An 8,884-nucleotide genomic window follows, 5' to 3' on the forward strand; every position below is an offset into this window, starting at 1 on the left:
TGTTTAACGCATGGCTAATCTCAATCCCTCTGCTAAACGCTAACCACTCCAGCCACTGGATGGATGCGTTTGAGAAGGTCTTACTCTGCTGACTGTAATCAACGGGTGAAGGTATGGCCAGGGTTTTAGGCTGCAGAAAGTTGGCGGTAAAAACCTTCATACAGGCCGACGCGATCGTGATGCATTTCAGGGGGTCCACGCGCGTCTCGTTAAAGAATTGCTCGCGGAATTTGACACACCCCTTGAACAGTATATTTACATCATTTTTGCAGTAAAGCATGCTCTGTTCACGAAAGTTAAAGGTGCCTTTACAAACTCCATCGTACCATCTGTAGAACTCTCCCTGCTCACTGGGGCTCATGAGTTCTACAGAGTAGTAACTCGGTGAAGGAAAAGGCCCCACATATTTCAAATTCTGCTCTGAAGAGAATCTGTGGGGAAAGAAACCTTTGGTATGATCACTGAAACCTAACGCTTTCGGCATCATACTCAGTTTCATAGCCAGGAAGGACAGACTATCGATGAATCTCAAACCATAATCACAGTCTGTAAAACAGAGAATTTTACTCCCCTGTGTGATGAGAGAGGGCTTCATACCTAGTTGCACCATGACGTTAAGGATTAGATAACTATCATAACCTCGTCCGTTGTGAGCAATAAACGTGTATCCACGGTAGCGTGGTCTCCTGAAACGGAGGAGGAATTTCTTGACACAATCCAATCCGTAGGCAGACCACTCGACACCTTTCAGCGTTTTTGCACAGACCAGAAAGGGGACATGCACATCGTTCTGACCGACTAAGGATTCAAAATCATAAAAGATCAGTTTTTCGTCAAGCCGTTCGTCGGTGCTGCTAGGCTGAATGTAACACTGATGTCCACCGAGAGTTGGTGTAGAACCGAGGGTCAGTTTCTCACCACAGATTTTACATTTTAAACCTTCACACACGTGGGGGTTTTTTACCTTAGTCATCGCAACGCGATAAAATCTCTTACACGTCGGACACCTTTTAATCAGATCACAATGACTCACTTGCATTCTGGCTTGGGGTCTCTCACGAGGTTCTTTGTGTCTGTTGAAGCACGACGAGTTACGACAGCTTCTGTTGCAATCGCCACAAAATACAGGACTGAGCTCTTTATTTGTACATGACGAGTCGCAACACACAGGACAGTAACCAGGACAGTAGTGTGAGTGTGGCTCATTGTAACTGGTGTAGCAGTGCTCGCAAATGTACCTCGACCCTAAAAATCCTTTGAGGTTTTTTATTCCATAGTAATGGTTTTGGAGTAATTACAGAAAGAGAGGGCTTGATCGATCTCTGAAATCAGTCTCAAATTTACACAGAGCTCGATCACCCTTGGTTCTGTGAAACACCACAATTTTTCTGTTTAGGATTTTTTCGAATTTTCCAACATCACCGAAAGACACAGGCGTCTGATCAGTCAGCCCTGCCTGACGCTGCCACTCTCTCGCCTGGGCCGAAGCCTGACTATCGGTAAACCGGAACCGGAGACGTGCGCGAGACTGATGGCGAAACAGAGCTGATTGTCACAGTTATCTGTAATGTACAAGTGACGTTTTTTCTTATGGATTAATTCGCATTCTAAGGTTTTTGAAGCCTTCCGTTTGGCGCCCCCTGTAGGGTTTCTTACTACCTGGAGGACTAACTCCATGTTAGTATCAGAGGCAATCTCTGCGTTCGATTGAGTTAACTCGTCTAAAAAGTCCAGAAAGGCTTTCAGGATTACATCAGACTCATTTGTGACAGAAACGGTAATGTGTTGAGAAATACTCTCACCTACTAATTCTAGCTGGACGACATCATTACATCTGGCGTGTGATCGCGCTGTTTCTGCCACTTCAATAAGATTGCTCATAACAGCTGAAGTGAACTCAGCGATGTTGGGCATTCTATCAGGGCACGGACGCGGTATTGTGACGGGACGTCTTATTTCAAGACAATTGTAACGTTCACGCTCAATCGGTGGAGGTGTAGATCTCCGACTCGTTTCAGGGACGGCTACGTTCTCCTGATTCACCCCCCTACCATGCTGCAGAGTTTGTTCTGCTGCAGCTGGAGAAGGTAAAGAATTCAGATTTGATGAGGCTGTGTCTGATGCTGAAGATTGAGAAGCACTAATCGCTGAGGCTGTCTCTAGTGATGTGACACAAGGAGCTGGATTTGATGACTCATTTTGCAAACTCAGGGCGGGTGGTGGAGGCCCGTTTAAATTCACTACTGATGATTCTAATTCAGGGACGGCTACGTTCTCCTGATTCAACCCCCTACCATGCTGCCGAGTTTGCTCTGCTGCAGCTGGAGAAGGTAAAGAATTCAGATTTGATGAGTCTGTGTCTGATGCTGAAGATTGAGAAGCACTAATCGCTGAGGCTGTCTCTAGTGATGTGACACAAGGAGCTGGTTTTGATGGGACGATATTCGATGACTCATTTTGTAAACTCGGGCCGGGTGGCGGAGGCCCGTTTAAATTCAGGACTGATGATTCTAATTCATGTAACACATCAATTTGATCATTTTCATCTTCTTCAATATTCATAGGAGATGATTGATAATCGACATTAAGGAGCGCATACTCCAGTGGTGTAAAGTAATCCCACACATGAACCGGTATGGGTATGTTTTCCAAATTTCCCACAGCCTCGGATATTACAGCCGGCACAGCTCTGCCTGCTTGATTATCCATCTTTACACAGAATTGAGAATGGCTAAGAGGGGTTAAGATATCTACTTATATATATATACACACATTTACTTTACTTCGAAATCACGGCCAAGTCACAGTATTCTCTGTATAAGAATCTCGCTACTTCTCATGAATGCCCGAGCTCTTGATCTTTCACGTCGGATGGTAGCGTTTCTTTTCCTCCACAGACGAGGGTCGGGTCGGCTTGGAGGATTTATCCGTTCTATTGACAGATCGGCCTCTGTGGTTGAAGGAGAAATAACCATAAAAGTATTTTGAATATACCTGGTTCAGTGATTGTGAATTTAAAAAAAAAAATTAAAATTAAAAATTAAGAATTAAAAATTTAAATTAAAGTTTAAAAAAAAAATAAAAATTTAAATTAAAAATTAAAAATTAAAATTAAAATAAATAAAAAAAATTAAAGAAATATATAAAAATTTTTTTAAAATTAATAATAATAATTTAAAATAATAATAATAATAATAATAATAATAGGTTGTACCTTTCATTAGCCCTTCGACAAGCGACAGTCTGTTGCGCACTCTATTGCACCGCCGATTCTTCACCACGGACCTCACGGGAACTATAACATCAGATTCTGTCAAATTGAAACACAGTTTAATAGCGTAAAATAGATAAATAAATAAAAAAAAAAAACCTTGCTTAAGTATACACTATGTGAAATTTGCATAGATGTTACCATGTAATGCTCCCGTTGAATGCAGCACGGATAAGTGGACAGAGGAGTAATAATATATCAACTGGCTTGTTTTACAGGCACCAGACATGAGTTCTACTGAAAAAAAAAAAGGCTGCGCTCTTTTAACCCCTCTCACCCTTCCACTCTCTCCCTATGCGTCACATCCGTGTTGATGACGTATGACGCTTACGTGCTCACGTGAGAAAACAAAAACAATGAGTGATGAGTTTTTTTTTAAAAACTTACCCCGCTGATCAGGCTGTTTAGCGAGGGGTCCTTCCTCCCCGCGAGCAACGCTTGGCGCCTCTAATAGCTGCGCCGTTATGCAGCCTAGTAAACCGACAGCCCGTGCCCCTTCAGCCGCAGCCGTATCGGTATGGTAGCCGCTCACAGGCGACTCGGGTCGCTGGGTTTCTCGGTGGGCTGTAAGATATAGCCGGTGGTGTGTGTAGAACAGATGTTTCCTGCCGTCCGTCCTCTGTACTAACACTCGGACACTCAGTTGAAAACTGATTGTGCTGTACAGGGAGCAGTCTTCGTCGTAGCCGGGATTTATTCAGGGAAAGTCCGTTTGCCCCTCCCGGTGCGTTTAAAGTCAATTCACCTTCGAACACGGCTGGGTTCTTCTTTTTTCGGCCTTGCTCCACACTGTTTAGTAAATCTGTAAACAATTACATCTGTTGTTATTTCATTGAAACATTTCACTTGTTAAAGGTTATTAAAGTTAAAGTAACATTACCATAATCGGCTTGCGTCAATATGAAATCATCCAAATCCTCTGCGTCCAACTCTGGAAATTAACACTCTGTCATGGTGTGGTAATATAATTATACACGCATTCATATGTTTATCATCAGATCTTTTTTACTCACCGTTGAATACTCCTAAGAGTGCCAAAGAACCGCCGGTTGGCTGTGTATGGATGTCAGCTCTTGTTTTCCATCCTAAAAAAGTTGTTTGTTGTTGGGTTTTTTTTTTTTGTTTTGTTTTTTTTAAAGTTTTAAGGAGACTTTTTGCGTACCTGTGTCCATGGTTCCTATCCTGTCGGTTGAGCCCCTGACGTAAATGCCTGAACCATTTTATATAGTCTTACACCCCCCCCCCCCCTCCCCCCCCCCCCTCCCCCCTCCATAGAAATAAGGGAGTGTTTTAAAAATTTCTTGAAGTGCTAATTTCAACCCATTTGCTCTTCACACTTAGTTTACATCCACCCTACGGTTAGTAACAGATTGATTCTGTTTACTTGTGAAGTAAGACGTTGTCTCTTTCCCACACAGCATGGTGCATTCTAGTGAACATCATATATGTTCATTTGTTTACTTGCGAACTAAGACAAGGACACATACTGTTTACCACACTGTACTTTGCATTCTTATTGAACCCATTTGTTCCTACTGTTCAGTGCCACTGTATGATGCATTCTTGCGACCCCCTGCAGTTGACTCTCATAGTATGAGGTGATCAGTCAGAGCGAGAACTAGATGTAAACTTTATGGGCAACCTGTTCTATTAGTGAATTCTCTGTAGATTAGCCCATGATACCATATACAACATGTATGCAAACTAAGAGGGAAACCTTTTTTATGTAATTTAAACCTACCTCTATTTGCTATAAACAACCCATCCTCCGTTCAGTGTCACAGTATGGTGCAGCCAGAGACAACCAGATGTCTGTTAACACCCCCCCCCCCCCCACCACCCCACCCCACCCAAAGGTTTAGAGGTAATGCTTGGGAAATGGTGAAGGAAACGACCCAGACTTTTTTTAAACAGCAAGGTAAACGTAAAAAAAGGAAAGAGAATAGATGTATGATGGGACTACATAAACGCTTACAGCGCTACTTTAAACTAAATCAGTGTGGCATAGACTTTAAAGAAGAAATCAAAGATGTCAAAAAGGAAATGTCAGTTTTAGCAGAAATAAAGAGTAAAGGAATTTTTGTAAGAAGCAGGGAGCAGGAAATTGAGGAAGGTGAAAAAGAAAGAAAGTTATAAATAAAAAGGAGTGTATTCAAAATCTAAAAAGAGAAGAACGGTTTTTAACAAAATCCACACAAGAGATGATTGAAACTGTACATACCTTTTATAGTAACATGTACAAAGAGAAACCAGTGCACTTGGAAACATCGGCAGAAATCTTAAAATTCGTTGACAAAACCGTAAAAGAGAATGCACACTTGACACAGAATTTTACTGCTTTAGAGTTAAAAAAATGCCTAACAGGTTTTAAGAGAAGTCGAGCGCCGGGTTTAGACGGGCTTCCTGCATGATTCTATCTGACCTATTGGGACCTTTTATCATCAGACATTTTAGATGTTTTTAAAGATTTTGAAAAACTCGACCGACTGCCTGACAGTTTTAGAGTGGGAATAGTGACTCTACTTTATAAAAAAAATGATAAGACTGACCTAAAGAATTGGAGGCCCATCACACTTTTAAACTTTGACTGTAAACTTTTTAGCAAGGTTTTAGCGACACGGATGTCCTCTGTTTTAGAGGAGGTAATTCACCCAGACCAAGCTTGTGCCATCTCAGGGAGACAACTCACCGACAGCCTCGTACTGATTCGAGACATCATTGATTACGCTAGAGACAGAAACACCCGGCTTGTCATCTTAAATTTAGACTTTGAAAAAGCATTTGATCGGGTATCGCATCAATATCTCTTTCAGGTGTTGCAGCCATCGAAAAGGGCCCGATTGTTCCTACTTGGTGAGCTTTGCTTGGTTGAGACGCTTGCCCCCCCCCCCCCCCCCCCCCTGCTCCTCGGCTGACCAAGTAGAAACAATCTATTCGATGGCTGCCTTGTCTTTTACTCTGTGCAAAAGACAAGGCAGCCACAAACACCACGGGAACACCGTATTGAGGCTTTGTTCTGACCACTCATTCTGTGTCGCGTTTCTTTCAAGCAATTCTCCCGGTTAGCCCGCACTCGGCTCGCTCCCAGAGCCATGTTAAAGTCCACTTCGCATTCACTCTCTTTTCTCAGCAGATTAAAAGAAAGTTTCATCTTGGGCTCCCTGAAACTTCCATCCTGCACCACTGTTTGCTTTTTCACAAGAGCAGAGGAGAGCGCACCGTTCCCAGCGGCACTGCAGTACCGGGTCGAGGCTTGGAGTGAACGGAGCAAGCTTCTTTTTCAACTGCTATTCTTAAAAATCCATTTAATATGTTGTCCTCGTATAGAGGACATATTAAACTGATAAGAACAGATACTACACTTGATCTTAGCCAAAAGGCCGAGAAGCGATAACTGTCCACTGTTTCAGGTCCGAGGGCCCTTGCTGGCACAATGCGCACTTGTAGCAGTGTTCTTTTTATGGCCATAGGTGGCCAGAGTGTCACGTTGCACCTCCGCCCACCCGCTGCACTGAGCACTCTTCAGCCCTTTTAAATGGTATAACTTTGCACTCCCGCATGCTCCAGCAAGCACCATTCAAGCAACAACTTTGCACTCCAGCTTCGAACATCGGCACAGTCGCAACAAGTAAGGCGACTCTACTCAGAGAAGTCACTCTGCACAGTAACAAGATTTCTTATTCACAGACAGAAAGGGCTTCACCCGCAAAGATAAAGCCTGCAAAAAATAGAAACAACTCATTAGTGCTGCTCTCCACAGAAATCTTTAGTAAAAGGCGAAAGACTTGTATGTTATGAAGAGAAACCAGAGTACGATTATCCGTCACTGCGGGAGCAGGGCATCAGGCTTGTTGGCATAGCCACCTTCCCCATGGTGAGCTTTGCTTGGTTGAGACGCTTGCTCCCCCCCCCCCCCCCTTGCTCCTCGGCTGACCAACTAGGAACAATCGGGCCCTATTCGATGGCTGCCTTGTCTTTTACTCTGTGCAAAAGACAAGGCAGCAACAAAAACACCACGAGAATCCCGTATTGAGGCTTTGTTCTGACCGCTCATTCGGGGTCGCGTTTCTTTCAAGCAATTCTCCCAGTTAGCCCACACTCAAAACTGCGAAAACTGCTTTGTCCTTAATATTTACCATGTCTAGAAAGATTTAAACAAAAAAAACAACGTTGTACTTTGCAGTAAAAGAAAGAGCAAATCTAAAGTTTCAGGAATCCGAGAATAAGCTTACTTTCAGTTCTTCACGATTTCGGATTTTGCTATAAAATGAATTCCTTCACTCAAACTAAATTAAAACTGCTAAACCGCTAATCTGTTATATGTAAGGCAGATGTCAAATTCACCGTAGTTCAAGTAGTTGTAGAAGTATCCTTATTGATAATAGATCACTAATTCATAGTGATAGAACAGTAGATGAACAGGTGCTTGCACATGTCTCACGAAAATAAAATGGGTGTATCATTGCTGATGGCAGAGCAATACTGCCAAACTTATGAGTTCTTGTGGCAAACTTGATTCAGTGTCTTGACGTGTATACGCTGTTTCGCTGACTTGATTGTCACAAGAAACAAAGTGTGTTTGATAAGATCCGACCATTTTATTACGGGAGGATCAGTATGTATGGATTCTGATGTGACTGATAAACCCATTCGTATCTTAAGCATAATCTAATACGTGAGACAACGCCCTGGCACACGATAAAAAAAAAAGAAAGAGAGAGAGCGGTTTTGTGTCCCCACAGTCCATAATGTAGAAAAGAGAGAAAAAAGCCTTTCTGATTTGGTGTGTGTGCTCATAGTGCAGAGTGTAGAGAAAAGAAAGCCGTTTTGGTGTCACGGGTGTTGTGACTTACACACACACATTTCTAAATTGAGAAAGGAAATTATTTTAGAGGAAGCACTAGAGTTTAGATCCCACATTTGTTGATAGGCATTCATTTATTTCTTCACTTCTGATGAAGTTTCAACAATAAACAACAAACTTTGTATTATGAGAAAGAACCAGAATCATTCTTCAGGAATCCGAAAATAAGCTCTATTTTATGAGTTATGCACGAATTCGGATTCTCCTATAAAACGAATTCATTAACTCAAACCAAGTTAAGACTGCTTTGTCCTTCATATTTATTCATGTCTGATCAAGTTTCAACGATAAACAACGTTGTACTTTGTAGAATGAGAAAGAACTTCTTCAGCAATAAGCATCTCTCGACATATGACGAAGTACAGATTTTGCTATAAAATTAATTCCTTCTATCAGCCTGACTTAAAACTGTTTGTCCTCCTTATTTATCCACTTCAAATCAAGTTTCAACAAATAAAAAAATGTTGTAGTTTGAGAAAGTACAACTTAATCTTCAGCAATCAGTATAAAAAGAGGTGCAAATGCCAACCATACATCACTAAAAGGTGGAGCGGAAGTATTCAGCTGCAAGTAGGTGTGAATGTTCGACTATAATTTGTAAAAAGCGGGTAAGAAAAGGTTCGAATGCCCGACTATATATTAACAAAAGCGGGAGGAGAGGTCTTCGGATGAGAGTGGGTGAGAATTTACAACCATAATCTATAAAATACGGTGAAAAAAAATATGTGAATGCCTCATAGAACACTAAA

General features: G+C 42.0%; 2 non-coding genes across 2 annotated transcripts; both read right to left on the bottom strand.

The window, feature by feature from the left end:
* Nucleotides 1-6,479: 6,479 nt before the first annotated feature.
* LOC140287613 (U2 spliceosomal RNA) lies at nucleotides 6,480-6,663 on the bottom strand. Its single transcript, XR_011911753.1, has one exon. It is a non-coding gene; the product is annotated as a U2 spliceosomal RNA (small nuclear RNA).
* A 309-nt stretch (nucleotides 6,664-6,972) lies between these two features.
* LOC140287609 (U5 spliceosomal RNA) lies at nucleotides 6,973-7,085 on the bottom strand. The gene has a single exon (XR_011911750.1). It is a non-coding gene; the product is annotated as a U5 spliceosomal RNA (small nuclear RNA).
* Between the last annotated feature and the right edge of the window lie 1,799 nt (nucleotides 7,086-8,884).

The sequence above is a fragment of the Leuresthes tenuis genome, unplaced genomic scaffold (genome assembly GCF_036924035.1).
Source record: "Leuresthes tenuis unplaced genomic scaffold, fLeuTen1.0.hap1 SCAF_156, whole genome shotgun sequence".
NCBI lineage: Eukaryota > Metazoa > Chordata > Actinopteri > Atheriniformes > Atherinopsidae > Leuresthes > Leuresthes tenuis.